Genomic DNA, 15,423 nt, shown 5'->3' on the forward strand with positions numbered 1-15,423 from the left:
CAGAAACTAACACAACACTGTAAATCATCTATAGTTAAATAAAATTTGAAAAAGGAGTTCCTGTTACAGCTCAGCAGGTTATGAACTCGAGTAGTATCCATGAGGATGCAGGTTCAATCCCTGGCCTCGCTTGCTGGGTTAAGGATTCAGTGTGGCTGTGAGCTTTTGTATAGATCACAGATGTGGTTCAGATCTGGAGTTGCTGTGGCTGTGGCATAGGCCGGCAGCTGCAGCTCCAATTCGACACCTAGCCTGGGAACTTCCGTATGTCACAGATGTGGCCAGAGAAGGAAGGAAGGAAGGAAGGAAGGAAAGAAAGAAAGAAAGAAGGAAAGAAATTCAGTAAGAAAGAGAAAGAAGGAAGGAAGGAAGGAGAAAGAAAGAAAGAAAGAAAAAGAAAGAAAGAAAGAAAGAGAGAGAGAGAAAAAGAGAGAGAGAAAGAAAGAAAGGAAGGAAGGGAAAGGAAAGGAAGAAAAAGGGAGAGAGATAAGGAAAGAAAAAGGGAGAGAGAGAATGAAAGAAATTTAAAAAAAAGTTGTTTTGGGGAAACAATCTCAAATTTAGAGATAAGACTCAAGTACACCAATAAAAAGCTTTTCTCCCTTTCAGCATCACTTGAAACTGGCTTGCTGATGTGTTGTTCAATCAACCTTCTAATATTTTAGAGTACATTTTCTAAAAACAAAGAAATTACCCTATAAATCTTCTGTAGGACCATCAAAAATGAGAAATTAGCATTGATTTACTAGTATCATTCAATCCACAAACTCTATTCAAATGTTCTGAACTGGTCCCCAAATACCCTTTAGAGCCAACAGATCAAGTTCATAATTATGGGCTGCTTTTCATTCTAATTTCTCTTCAGTTGCTTTCAGCCTGGACAAGTTGGCTGGTATCTCCTCGTGACCCATGTGCTATAGACATTCTATTGTGTGGGGCATAATTTTTTTTTTGTCCCATCACTGGCGATGTTAGCTTCGATTGCTTGATGAAGGTGGTGCCTGGCAGTTTCTCCACTGGCAAATTATTGCTTTCCCCTTTCAAATAAACAAACACGTTAGGTTACCTACTTTGAAACTATGTAAATATCCCGTGCCTCATCAAAGTTATCCTTTGTTCATTTATTTATCATGTATATCTATGTAGACTCATGTTGTCTTATTTTATTCAGTGGGCTATAGGCCATCACGATGCTTATTTATTTTGAAGCTCCAGTTCTTCCAGACTTGAACAGAGGAAGCCTCTCAGATCAGCTGGTCTACACTTGGGATAGGTTCCCTTCAAGAGGGTTTCTTCAGCGGAGTCTAACACAACAAAACGTGGCAGGCTCCTGTCATCTTTCCTCCGCCCCAGCCCTGAAAGCAACCTCTGCTGTCTCCGCTGGCTGGGAAACGCTACTGGCAGTCACCTTGGTCTACGGCTGCTCGCTGCTGTTAAATGCTGCTGTTTCCAAGCCTTCTCAGTGGATCAAGCAGTAGAATATCTGTGTACATCTAAATACACCCAGGGGATACATGCGTTTATCTATAATTATCAATAAATCCGCAGGTTCACACAGATAATCCCAATTTCTGTGCCGCAGCATCGTGTAGCTGGCTCTCCCCATACAGAGAGCCTCCTTCAACAATAAGAACTTGGCTCGTTCTCCTTCAGTGAGTCACCTCCCCGGAAGTGACCCAGCTCCAGGGGTCCCTGCCCTTCCCCCACCCGGATGCCTCTCTGATCCCAAATGGCTCAGACACGTCCTCCCTCGGTTTTACTCGTCTTGTTCTGTCCAGCTTTGTATTTGTTGGTTCCCTCTTTTAAAAAATACATCCCTTACAAATGAACTCATTTGCAGAACAGAAACAGACTCACAGAATTTGAAAACCTTAAGGTTACCGACGGGGACAGGTGGGGGTGTGGGAGCAGCGGACTAGGGGGTGGGGTTGGCACAGGCACACGGAGGCCTGTGGAGAGACCGGCCGGGGGACCTGCCGTGCAGCGCGGAGACCTCTGCCCAGAGTTCTGAGATCACCTGCGTGGGCAAAGAACGTGAAGGCGCGTGGATGGGTCTGCACGTAGAACGAATCTCTTTGTGTACAGCAGGAATGGTCACAACCTCGGAAATCCACTACGCGTCACTAAGACTTTAAAAATACATCCTTACATCTCTTTTTAAATGTTTAGTTTTTATTTGGCCATGGCCATGGCATGCAGAAGTTCCCCGGCCAGAGATCAAACCTCCGCCCCATCAGGGACTATGCCAAATCCTTAGCCTGCTACGCCACCAGGGAATTACTGCTGGTTTGCCTTATAAGATTGAAAGGACCCTTCCATTTTCAATTTCCAGAGAATTCTTCTCAGGAATGAGTATTCAGTTTTATCACATGCTGTTCCTTCATTTGTTGAGGTAATCATGTTTCCCAGTAATCTGGACATGCGGTGAATTACACTGCTTAAAGTTCAAATGCTAAGTGAAATTCAACTTTCTGAAGTAAAGCCAATTTTTTTGTGATGGTTTTTTTTTTAGTTGTGTTGCTGGATTCAGTGAACATTTTGATTAGGAGTTTTGCATCTGTGTTCATGAGGAATATTTGTCTGCTCGTTTTCCTTTATTATGATGTTTTTTCAGATTTTGTATCAAACTATGCAAGCATTGTAAAAGTGAATTGAAAGGTTTTTAGTTTTCTACTGCCTGGGAGAATTTACCGGTGAAGCCAATGGGTTGAAAGGATTTTATAACAGATTCAATTTCTTCGCTTCACCCATAGGAGTATTGAAACATTCTGTTTCTTACTGTGTCAGTTTTGAAAAATCTGTGTTTTTCTAGGGATTTCCCACTGTATCTGAATGTCAATTTTATTAGCATAAAAAGCTTTTAATAAAATTCTTACAGTAGCTTTTTAATGTCTATAGTTTCTGTAGAAATGGCTCCTTTTTAATCCTTAATACTGGCTGTGTATGCTCTCTCTCATTATTCTTTTGTCTTTCAGGCCAGGGATTTATCAGTTTGATTGGCTTTTTCAAAGAAGTAACTTTCAAGCTCTCTGTTTCCTTATATCTATGGTATAAGTCTTACGATTTCTTTTTAAATCATTTTTAATTTCAGTCTGACAATCTTAGTCTTTTTATTTGGAACACTTTCAGTTTTTACTTTCATAACTGCTTTTATCTTTCAGCTTAAATCCAACAGGTTACAATTTATTTTCCCCTGTTGCACCTGTCCTGGTCTTCGTTTTCCTCCCTTCCGTCTGTATTGCAGCCGAACTGTTGGTAAAGGATCATTTCTCTCCTGTCTCTGTTTACTTGATAGTTTTACAGGCTTTTATTGTTCTTTCAACAGTTACTCTAGCTATTACAACACGCTTCCTTGGCTTATTTATAAGTAGTTTACCACTTCCTAAGCAATGCCAGAGTTCCCTTCCTGCCTTTTGGCCTAGTGTTTACACGTCGGTGGGGGAGGGGAGTCACTAAACTTTTTTTATTGGGAGGTGTCACTGCAGATTCACGTGCAGATGCAAGAAATGCTACAGAGAGGGCTCTGCGCCCGGGTCCTCCTTTCTCCTTATGGCAACATCTCGCCCGTCTATGCAGCACAGCCACCCGTGCACCTTGATGCAGTGCGTGCGTCTTACTCGGAGTCCCCGCTTTATTTACGCTTCGTGTGTGTGTGTCTAGTTCTGTCACGCGTGTGGGTTCAGGAGTCTAGGACAGCAGTCGAGACGGGGAAGCGTCCCATCATCACAAGCTCCCCATACTTTCCTAACACCTCCCACCCCGTCCCGCTGCCCCTCTCCCACTCCCGCCCCTGGCGGAATGCAAATCTCCATTTTCATAATTTTGTCATCCTGATTCGTTCTACTGGTTTCGAGGGCATTTCTTTGCGTGGCGGTCTTCGTGGCGGCAGCGCTGGGTGTGACAGTGCACACATGGGGCTCGCGTCCACCGTAAGTCTCCACGCCGTCACCTGTTACCACGCTGAGGGGAGTGTGGAAACTGCTGCCCCTCGTGTCCCTCTACTGTCCACACTTTTAACAACCTTCGTCTGGAGTGTCAGGTGTCTATATTACAGTTTTTGTTTTCCATTATTCGAAAAAAAATCTCTCTTAACCATTCATTTTAAGACCTGATTGTAATCATCTTTAACACTATTTTGGCTGTTTTTGTTAAATTTTATAGGCAGCTTTACCTACTAATGCTATCACATAAACTTTGGTGTAATTATTTCAGTTTACTAGAGTCAGTGTATATGGCTTTGGGCTGAGACTTGTCAAAAACTGATATGTTTACAGTTTTCTGTTTTTCCACTCAGAAATATGGCATAACTTGCTATTAAATTTTTCTATTATACCTCTCAATAATATTTCTCTTCTATATATTAAGATTATTGATAGCTACTTTATTTATATTGTACTCTATAGAGTATTATATTAATTACATATATATTTAAGATATAATTTATTATCTTTAATAATATTTATTATTAATTATTTTAACTAGTTATTTCTGGCAACCAAACCTATTATCTGCTTTAAACTTGGTACGTTGGGTTAAGGGTTATAGTTACTTATTATGAAATGATTTCAGTGTGGAATTTCTTTTTTTTTTTTCTTTGAATTTAAAAGCTTAGGAGAGTGATCCCTCCATCTATATTTTTTTTTTTATTTTCCCACTGTACAGCAAGGGGGTCAGGTTATCCTTACATGTATACATTGCAATTACAGTTTTTCCCCCACCCTTTCTTCTGTTGCAACATGAGTATCTAGACATAGTTCTCAATGCTATTCAGCAGGATCTCAGTGTGGAATTTCTTAAAGACAATAATTTTCTAATCTTAATCCATACCCATGATGTTCATTTAATGCATAGCTTTCCCATAGTTGCTTGTTCTGGAAAACCTTTCTTTTAACATACCAACCGAGATTACTATTTCATTGAACTTGTAGTCTGTGGACACTCTTCAGAAAATGTTTCAACAGACCTTTCGCTAAAGTGATTTATAGTCCTGGTTTAAGTCATTAGCAAATGAAATCCCCACCATGAAAATTTATTATATAATTAATATATAATTCTACACTTAAATCACACATTTATTCCACTGAATTATATTTTAACTATTTTTTGTTCTTTTTTCCACCACACTCCCAGCACATGGAAGTTTCTGGGCCAGGGATCAAATCTGAGTGCATCTGCAACCCTCGCCACAGTCACGCCACGCCAGATCCGTAACCCACGCCTCAGGGCAGGCCATCCGACTGGCAATGCCACAGAGACAAGCTGGATCGTTGGCCCCCTGTGTCACTCTTGTTTTAACTCTTTATAAACTCTGGATATTAGTTTTAGTCTAGGTTATGAATGATATTGCCTCTGTTTCCATGCCGCTGAAATGTAGGACACTATGAAGAGGGCGCATGAGCCTTCACACCTGCTTGTGCCCCCAAGGCAGACATCACAGACTGAATGTAAGAAAATACTCTAATTAATCACTGAGCTCTTTCCCTTTGAGTCACGATGTGCCTTCAGAATCTTGTACAATACTGTGTTCTAGGCACCCATAGAAACAAGGTAGAATAGACGTTAAAGGAAAAATTGTGCTATCCCTGTACTAATGTTTGTCACTGAAATGACATGTTAAATTATTTTATGTTTCATAAATAACATCAACATTTGGATTCTATCTTAAAGTAATTTTATAATAATCAAATTTAAATTTCCTCTGTGGTCCTTTAGTATCTCTATTTTCTCTTTCTTTCGTTTTTTGTTTTTCTTTTTTTTTTTTTTTTTTTGGCCATGCCCATGGCATGTGGAAATTCCTGGGCCAGGGACTGAACGCATGCCAAGCAGTGACAATGCCAGACTCCGAACCAGCTGAGCCACCAGGAAATTCCAACACTCTCATTCTTGATTATTTTGGATTCCTTTCTTGGTTGGCTGAAACAAAGTTCAACGTTATTATTTAAAGAAGATTTATAAATGGTATATTTTCTTTGATTATTTGGAAATGTCTTTTTATAGCTTTCACAGTTAATAAAAATTTAGTGGCACATGACATTCTTGAGTCATATCCTTTGCACTAAAAATACTGTAGATACTGCTTCTGCCTTTTTTTCTCATAACTGTTACAGAGGAAAGCTAGGAGATACATATACTACTTTAACATTTGTGGATACTCAGTCTCTTCAATTTGTTTTTCCTTTTTTCTTGATACTTATAAGAATGTGTGTTTTTACATTATCTTTGTAGGCCAAGGTAGGTCTGATGGATAGGTTTTTATTAGTTTTGCCTGTATTCGCGCAGCAGAATTTCAGTGTTTTCACTTCATTGATTACTTCTGGTTGAACAGCATTATTTTCCCTCTGGAACACCTGCCGCCGGGTCAGCTTCCCTGCCCCTCGTCACTCCCGCCTACTTGTCCATCTTTTCCGTCTCGTTCCGTCTGTCCTCAGAAGGACAGTGGAATTTCTCAGTTTTCCCTTCACATATTGATTTAATTTTCAAGTGTGCCAGACCTGTTCTTTACTCACATAAACAACGTTTAGAATGTGTGAATTTAATTGCGTATATAATCCAATAAGGCCTAAATCCTGTCTTCAAGAAGTAGGTAGAAACATATGTAAAGAGATATAAATTATCTTCTAAAAGGACCAAAATGAGGAGTTCCCGTCGTGGCGCAGTGGTTAACGAATCCGACTAGGAACCATGAGGTTGCGGGTTCGGTCCCTGCCCTTGCTCGGTGGGTTAACGATCCGGCGTTGCCGTGAGCTGTGGTGTAGGTTGCAGACATGGCTCGGATCCCGTGTTGCTGTGGCTCTGGCGTAGGCCAATGGCTACAGCTCCGATTCGACCCCTAGCTTGGGAACCTCCATATGCCGCGGGAGCGGCCCAAAGAAATAGCAAAAAATAAATAAATAAATAAATAAATAAATAAATAAATAAATGGACCAAAATGAGATTCTGGTTGGAATTGTTATTGAAATTAATAATAGCAAATATTTTTTTTCCTTCCTGCAGCAGCAGATTTGAGATGGCAGAGCAAAGATTCAGTAACCTTCAAGATAGCGTAATAAAAATTATTCTACATGAATCACAGAGATTGAAAAAAGTGAACAAAGACACAGAGACCTACGGTACAATATCGAGTGTCTCAATTCATGGGTAAGGAGAGCCCTAGAAGAACAAGAGAGGGAGACCATAAAAAATTTGAAAAAATAATGGCTGAAAACCTTCAAAATTTGGTAAAACAGATGCATATGGATCTACAGACCCAAGAAGTTCGATGAACCCCAGCTGGATAAACACTAAGAGACACACACCTAGACTCACCTTAGTTAATTTTTTAAAGAAGCAAAACTGACAGAATTGAAAGGAGAAGTTCAACAATAGTACTTGGAAATTTTAATAAATGTCTTACGATAATTCATAAGACCATTAGTCAGAAAATTAATAAGAAGATTTGGACTCACTGTCCACCAAGTCTACCTGACAATCCTCCCATATGGGCTACAAAATACATATTCTTTTCAAGTCCACACGAAAAGAATAAACCATGTGTATTTACTTACATCATCAATGTCTATCTGACAGAAAAAGAATGTTTCAGATCAATACATAAAGCTTCCAGCTTAAGAAACTAGAAAAGGAAGAGCAAACCAAACCTCAGGCCAGCAGCAGGCAGAGCACAAGGTAACACTACACTGGGCTTCAAGCAATCTCATGCGATCCAGGATGGGTTATAGGTCAGGGATCAGGACATTCTTTCTTTGAAGGGCCAGAGAGTAAATAGCCTACGCTTTTTGAGTTTTATGATCTCTGGAGCAACTACTTAACTCTCAGTTGTAGCATGAAAACAGCCATAGACAGCTATTGCAAAAATGCAAAACCACTCTTGGCTTAGAATAGAATATAAATAGACAGTGGCCCAAATATGGTCCATGGCTGCAATTTGCACATCTCTATAGAGATGACAGATAGCGTCAAAAGCAAGAAATGCACTGTCAGCGTTGAGCCCCGTTGAGGAAGGGATTACATCTCAGCTCTGTATCCCCAGTCAGTGAACACATAAGATAGCAGAGTTTAGGAGAAGTGCGGCATCATCTAGACACCCCAGGATGAAAAAGGAGAAGCAGCTGCCTTATCAGCAGTAACAGTTTCCAGAAGTGTGAGGATTTAGTTATCCCAGAGGGAAAGAACTAAAGATGCAATCAAAATCACCCATGCAGAGTATTTCATTTAATCTCCCCAGGCCCCTTCATTTCACAAACACTGAGGCTGAGGTCCGGAGACATTAGGGCACCTGCCCACGAGTCCATAGCTAGAAAGCGGCCACAACAGAAATGGAAGGGATTGCTCAACCTTTTTTCCCAAGAAACCAGCCTCACTTGCCTTGCTGACCATGCGCTCTCACGTGGCCGTGTGCACCACGGCTGATCTTGGGACTTGTCTTTCAGCATTAACAGAAGAGCTCACAGAACAAGAAGCCTGGAGTCTAGCCAACAGCTCTGTGTCCCTTCCGGCAGCTCCTCTGAGCTGTCCCTCCACCTGTTTGAGCCTCCAAGTTTCCCAGCTGCGGCATGGTCGAGATGCTTCTGCCAAACTCCGTGGGTGGTTAGGAAGATGGGGGAGATAAGGTGAACAAAAATGCGCTGAAAAGGAGCAAACGTCCTACAAATGGACCGTGGGGCTTTTAAGCATCTTTGATTGGCTTTGGCCTTATTATTTTCTATTATTATTTTGGTGCATCCGTCCCTGTGCTTGACAAGCGTGTGCAAAGCCTTTCTCCATGTGCCGCGTGACTCCCGGGGCCCTTGCTTCTGGGCAGGCCTCGGGTGGGAGAGATCTGTATCAGCGGTGCTCGCCGATCTAGGACACCCAGTTCTGCTGATAAGTCAGTCTTTTACTGATTGGATTTTAACTCCCTCCACCCCCAGGAGCTTCTTCAGGACAATATTTTTTCCTGGAAAACCAAGCACAAAAATCAAGTCCTCGCCACCCTCCTGCTAAATCATAGCTTGAGAGGAGGTGAAGAATTCCCGCCAAAAGGAGACACTGTGACTCCCTCTGGTTGAGAATCCAGTGAACCTCAGAAGGCTTCAATGTTTAGCTTAGATAAGCATCAAGAAGCTGCACGCTTATCTGGAAACTTCGAACTTTCAGTGCCTATTTGGGTAGGAAATCTCATGAGGTTAAGTTTTGTTGCCTGATTTCCAGAACTTCCTGATTTTTGAATAGGCCAGAAATTCTTTGACAAAAGGCAAAGGAGAAGAGCCGCAGTGGTGCATGGCTGCTTCTGATGGGCAGTAAAGTGGAGAGAGCTGGAGGGAGTGCCAGGGTCCCCGCCTCCTCTGACCCCCAGACAAAGCCTCCTCTGCCTTGTCGCTGGCCAGACTCTGAAGAAAAAAAGTCGGATTCTATGCTGCTGGTAACCTGGAAAACCTTTCCGGTTTTCCTTCGACTGGGCGGTTACATCTCCCTTGGGAGGGAGGGTGGGGGGCAGGCAGCCCAGACTGTGCACCCTCTGAGCCTCAAATTCCTCCTCTGGAGATATGAACAGAGATGCTCAAGTCACGTCCCGGCCGTCGTGGGGATTATCAATAAACCAGCGCCCAGTTCCTGGCTCCTCTCCGACACTGAGCGAACCTGTGTCTTTGCTCTTTTCCCACCACTTTCCCACTGGGGGACTTGTTCTGATGAGGTAAACGCCCCCGATAAGGTGAGCGGCTACACAATCCACTGTGCATTGGCGCCCCCTGCATCCCACGGACGCCACGGGGACGCCCCATCCCAGAGTGGGGTGGGGTCAAGGGCCAGGATGCAGGCGAAGGCGGGGGACAGCACGCCCACGTCTCTGTGAGACAGGCCCCCAGCCTTCAAAGAGGTCTCTGGAACCGGCTCGATCTACTTGGCTTCTGGGTCGATGAATCAATGTTTTCATCTGGACATTTCTAAGAATAATTGCGAGTATTGCTGGTGGCAAGGCCAAGCTTCAAAAGCAGAAGGAGAGGAAGAGGAGAGGAGGGTTCTCTTTCGTCTCCCGCCTTTGCTGGAGGAGAGGAGTGAGCCAAAGAGACGCCCGTCGGTGGACTGACTCCTGCCCAGGGTTGGAGCAGCAGGAACGGAACGGAGGGAGGCCAGCCGTCGGGCTCGCGGCCCAGATGGGGACTGGTAAACCCGAGACATCCGCGCGTGACCTCTCGCTCGGGATGTTTCAGAACAACTCACCTGATCTCCTTCATGGGAAAATTCAGTAGGTAGCGTTTTCCTGCTGCAGCATATCCTCTGTCATCCTCTTTATCCTTTTCGTTTCTCCTGTGCCGGGTGCCCACAAAATCAGAGCTGATTTCCATTTGGTGCCATTTCTCTCTTGCAATCTGTGTATAAACACATGTGACAAAAACCATGTATACTTTGTCCACTGTCGCCTGATTAGCACGGCGATATCCCAGCCCATAGGAAGCACAGAATGATTATACGATGCTGATTGACAACGTTTCGAAAGTGTAGTTGACTTACAATGTTGTGCCAATTTCTGCTGCACAGAAATGAATATATATGTATGACTCAACCACAGATATATAAACATTCATGTACACACACATATATATTCATACATATACATACACACACATACATAACATTTTCCATCATCAGCTATCCTAGGAGACTGGATATAGGACCTGGTTGTTTATCCATTTGAAATTAATTCTTTGCATCTATTAACCCCACACTCCCATTCCGACCCACAGAAACATGGACGCTTTCACGAATTCGTTTTGTGTGTCATACTCGTGCAGAGGCCATGCCAGTTTTAGTATGTGTGCTGCCAAAGTGAGCACTATAACGCTATTTTTATTTCTTCTTATTATTATTTTTTGTCTTTTTAGGGCCACACCCATGGCATATGGAAGTTCCCAGGCTAGGGGTGGAATCGGTGCTATAGCCTCCAGCCTTCACCACAGCCACAGCAAAGAGGGATCCGAGCCACATCTGCAACCTACACCACAGCTCCCAGCAACACTGGATCCTTAACCTGCTGAGCGAGGCCAAGGATGGAACCTGCATCCTCATGGGTACTAGGTTACCACTGAGCCACAATGGGAACTCCTGTAATGCTGTTTTTAACAAGGACTGAAGCGCCCTAAGAACGAATAAGCGCCCTGAGAACGAATCTTTCTTTTTCTGCCTACTCATCCCTACTGCAGAGCTTAGCGTCTTACCTTCCATACCGCAAGTGTTCAATAACTACCAAATGAGGGAATGAATGGACGGATGCCTTAAACAATCACTGGGGACCTTCTGGAGAGAACATAAATATAAGACAAGTTCCCCGCCCTTCATGAGGATATGAGATTTAGTTGAAAAGGGAGGGTGTGGATAACAGTGTCAGGGAAGCTGGTGCTCCAGACCAAGGGTGCGGGGGGCCATCTGGAGAAAATGCGCCAAAGGCCTGATGGCAGAGGGCTGGGAAGGCCTTCAGGGGTTGCTAAGACCGGAACAGCCCTCGCAGGAAGGCCCGTCCAAAGTGCAAGATGTAGCAAGAAAACCCACCTGTTTTCATGTCCTTGTCATTCAGTAACATTCAATTACAGAAGAAAAAGCAGAGGCCAAATGTTGTAAATAATGAAGGCACGGTTTTAAGCCAAACCTCTCTGACCCCGACTCCTATTCCACATGGGCATGCCCTCGGTGGGCAGAGAGGAAGAGGGAATTCAGCGAGGGGAGAATGGCAGGAAAAAGGGCACGGCTGGGGAGGTGGGGGCTGAGGGGCCAAGACGGGGTGGAGTTTGCTTCCAGGAGGCAATGCTGGGAACACATTGTGCCAGATAAAGGGAACCTCGAAAAGCAAGGTCTGCAGATTGAACCTCGTTCCCTGCTTAGACCAGGGAACGTGTAAGTGATGCTAAAAGGAGAATTGGTATTGTAGGGCTATTAGGACAGCTCTTGTGTGAGATAAACAAGAAGCAGAGACTCAAGAGGCAGAGAGTGGGGATCGTCGTACGAGCTCAGATGCATGACGCCTTGCTGAGTCAGTCATTCATTCGTTCCTTCTCTTAAGTATCCCTCAGGATGACCTTCTAGGTGCTAGAAACAGAGCAAAGGAACAAGACTGGCATGATTTTTGTCTAAAGGCACCTACGTTCTAGTGGGAGAGACAGACAATTAACAGGGAAGAAATAAGTCCAGCAGGTGGAAAGCGCCATGAAGAATAAACAGGAGGTAACAAGGGTGAGTGGGGTGGACAGGGAAGGCCTCTCTGGGCGGCATGATCTTGAGCGGATGACGAGCCGTGTGGCGTGAGGGCCTTTGGGGTGGAGGCAGGGAGAGGGCAGTGGGGAGAGTCCAGAGAGGACTGAGGTGTGGCCAGCAGGATCGGGTCAGATGCTGGGAAGGCAATGGGAACGAGACAGCCTGGAGGATGCTGTCTGTGCTCCCGAGGCTGGGGAAGAGGTCCCAGGCCGATTCAGAGTCAGGACTCTGCTGGGCTGGGAGGTAAGCACTTCCGTCTGAAGGAAAGAGGAAGTCTCAGGCTTTATGAAGAAGCCTGGTAGGAGGTGGAGGTAGCCTGTGACTCATCTGTGGCTTGAGGCCTCTTTCTTTTAAGGGCAAAACTATTTTCTTTCATACCGTTATGGAATTTCCGAAGTTGGGATTGCTGACGATGCCTCAGAACCAATTAGCTGAGCCAGGTGCCTTGAGAAAGAGGGTCACACCTACCCTGACCGACCATGTCTAAGCGCGAGGTTGGCGAGGATGCCAAAGGGATGGGACTCTAGCATTTCCCCAGCCGAGCACACTTCACTAGGCGTCAAGTTTACATCATAGAGTTCGCTTTCCTCATTTCAACATTGTTCTAAAGTTGACCCAGAATTAAACGAAGAAACAAAGCCAGCAGATAGAGGAAGAATGGAATCCGTGAGCAAGAACCAGAAAGGCATGAAGATGGTGGAAAGTACAGGGAAAGAGACCTCTCTAGAGAATTCTTGGGTGAGCAACAAAATGCGCAGAAGCACAGACATGCGACACATCTCACTCCAAGCTCCCTCATCTCTTCAGAGTCAGGATCAAGAAGGAAAACTGCAGGACGGCCACCGTCTGGTCACAGAAATTCCTGCTGCTACATCCAGGACAATAACCTCCCTTGGCCCTGACCTTCAAAGCCAGTCTTTGCGTAAGGAGCCAAGTTATTTCTAACATCGTTGATTAAAAATGTGCCAAAAGACAATTGCTCCAAGTGGCCGTTTCTTTCAAGTATCCGGGGGGGGGGGGGGGGGAGGGGACACGAAATTACCCGGCCACACTGGAGGCTTGCAGGGTCTTCCAGGGGCCGCTTCTGGACTTCCGGCTTAGTACTGGGGTAGAGACGGAATGACCTTGAGGAACCTGGAGGAACCAGGCACTACCGCCTCTGGTCTCCGGGGTAACGCTGCCTCCGAAGGGGGGGGTCACACTCAGCAGGTCACCTGCTGCCCTGAAGAAGAGCTAGGTACTCTGCTGCCCAGCTCTGCAGGGGGTGGGGGCGGTGGAGGGGCCGCACCGCCTGCCTGGGCTCCGGGCACCTGCCCCTCCAGTCGACCCCCGCCCCTGCCGCCGCTATGACCCACGCAGACCCCCACGGTGAATGGCTTGCCAACATTTGCTCCTCGTGCAAGGGGCAGAGTGTCCACCACCTGGGAGCCCAGTCCTTTCGCAAAAGGAAACCCATCAGAGTGTCTTCCTAGAGAAGCAGATGCCTCTGCCATCCTCCCGGCTGTCCCCAGCGGGTGGTCCCCAGCGGGGGGGGGGGGTCGCCTTCCATCTCCCGTCAGGAGTGTGTGTTCTGAGCCCCTGCAGTGGATGCAGAGCGGGAGAGGCCCCGCCTGCACCTGTCTGCCTCCCCCTGCCCGGGATGGGGGACTTGTCAAGCGCTTCTCCCCAGACTTGCTGTCATGCTCCCCTATCTCCATTGCTTCAGCTTGTCCTGTTTCAATTTGTAATGAAAACAACAAAACTTCAGAAGCGGGTATCACAAGCCTTTCCTGTAGAACAACACGCCGTATTTCTATCATCAGGAACCTGCGCTACACCGGCGCCCTGACACGTCCATTTCAGGAGGGACTAGGCAGCGCCAGCTGCATTTACATAACATTAAAATCCCTGTCTCCACGCGCAAAATAGAATGAACCTCTCCCCATCGCTCCCACGGGGCCCGCCTGAGGTAGAGGGCTGCCTCGCTGTCGTTTCTGAGCCCCGCTGACGGCCTGGATCCACCCATTCCCGGCCTTCCGGGTGAGCGGTGGCTCCCTCCGCTCGGGGCCAGAGCTGCAGGCCCGCGGAGCCCAACCGCCCAGAGCACACAGGGTGAGGTGGCGCCAGGCCGATCGCATCTCCTCCCCGGCATGCCTTGCAGCTGCAGGAAGCCACCCACCCGGTTTCAGAAACCACAAGCTCCTGTGGGCGCTGAGATCCCCCGTTTTATGTGCTCTTTCCACCATGCACATCATCTGCAGCCTTGTGGGTCGCCTTCCTTCGCAAGTCTGGGCTGGGACTGGGAGAGGAACGTTTGCTCTGAGACCCTCGTGGTTCGGCCTCCAGCCTCCTCGTCCCACGCAGGCGCCGAGGACTCCCTCCCTCCGCCACGGCCGCTTGGGAGAAGCGCCTTCCCACCCCCGCTTCACACCAGAACCCTGTCTCCTTTGGTCTGCAGAAAGTAGGGCCTGCTTCCTGTGATGGAATTGCACCCCTAACCACATGGCCAGAGGCGCTAAGCCAACAGGGACGTGTTTTTAGCTGCCACCTGTCACTTTGGAAGCAGGGATGTGTCTCCATGGAATGAGGAGGGAGCTGCCTCTCTCCCCTTTTGCTCAGGGCCCCCCTCTTCCCACCTTCACCAGCGGATTTCATCTGCTGGTTGTTTAGGGCTCAGCCCAGGACCTGCATCATAGCTTTTGGAGACCCCAGTGCTGCCATGAGCCTCCTCCTGCTGGTCCTCTGGCTCCCAAGACCCCCACGGTGGGCCAGGGCCCCGGCTCTGAGTGCCTGGAGGCAGAAGCCTTGTGGTCCTCTGCCGCCGCTTAAGCCAGGAGAGGGGTCTGGCCGTGGGAGGCAGTGGGGCGCCACTGGCCTTGGCCATCAGGTGGCCAAGCAGTCACAGCTGGAATTTTCCACATTAAAGCAGCTGCTGGAGCCAGAAATGGACATCCCAGCTGCCTCTTGAGGGCAGCCTGAGGCCACAGTGGGCCCCTCCATGGATCACCCAGCCTTCTGAGCCGGGCACCTGGGGAGGCCAGGCCACCTGGGGCCACTGCAACTCCCAGAGCCAGTCAGTTCCGAAGGATAATCCCCCAGAGGGGGCACCCCACAGTTTCCAGGGCCTCTGCCCTCAACAACCCTTCCATCCCCACGGCCCCCTGGGATTGGCAGCGATGAGCAGAAGAGGAAAGTGAGGCCCAGAAAGGTCACCGCACT

At 46.7% G+C, this 15,423-nt stretch overlaps 1 long non-coding RNA gene across 1 annotated transcript; it reads left to right on the top strand.

Annotated features, from left to right (window-relative positions):
- Positions 1-2,122: 2,122 nt before the first annotated feature.
- Positions 2,123-10,378, top strand: LOC146400245 (uncharacterized). Its single transcript, XR_014816888.1, has 2 exons — positions 2,123-2,392; positions 6,994-10,378. It is a non-coding gene; the product is annotated as an uncharacterized LOC146400245 (long non-coding RNA).
- Positions 10,379-15,423: the final 5,045 nt, after the last annotated feature.

This window comes from Sus scrofa, chromosome 9 (assembly GCF_054392235.1).
Source record: "Sus scrofa isolate SSC_HxYL_T2T_F1_AM1 chromosome 9, Sscrofa_HxYL_maternal_Yorkshire_Landrace_v2.0, whole genome shotgun sequence".
NCBI lineage: Eukaryota > Metazoa > Chordata > Mammalia > Artiodactyla > Suidae > Sus > Sus scrofa.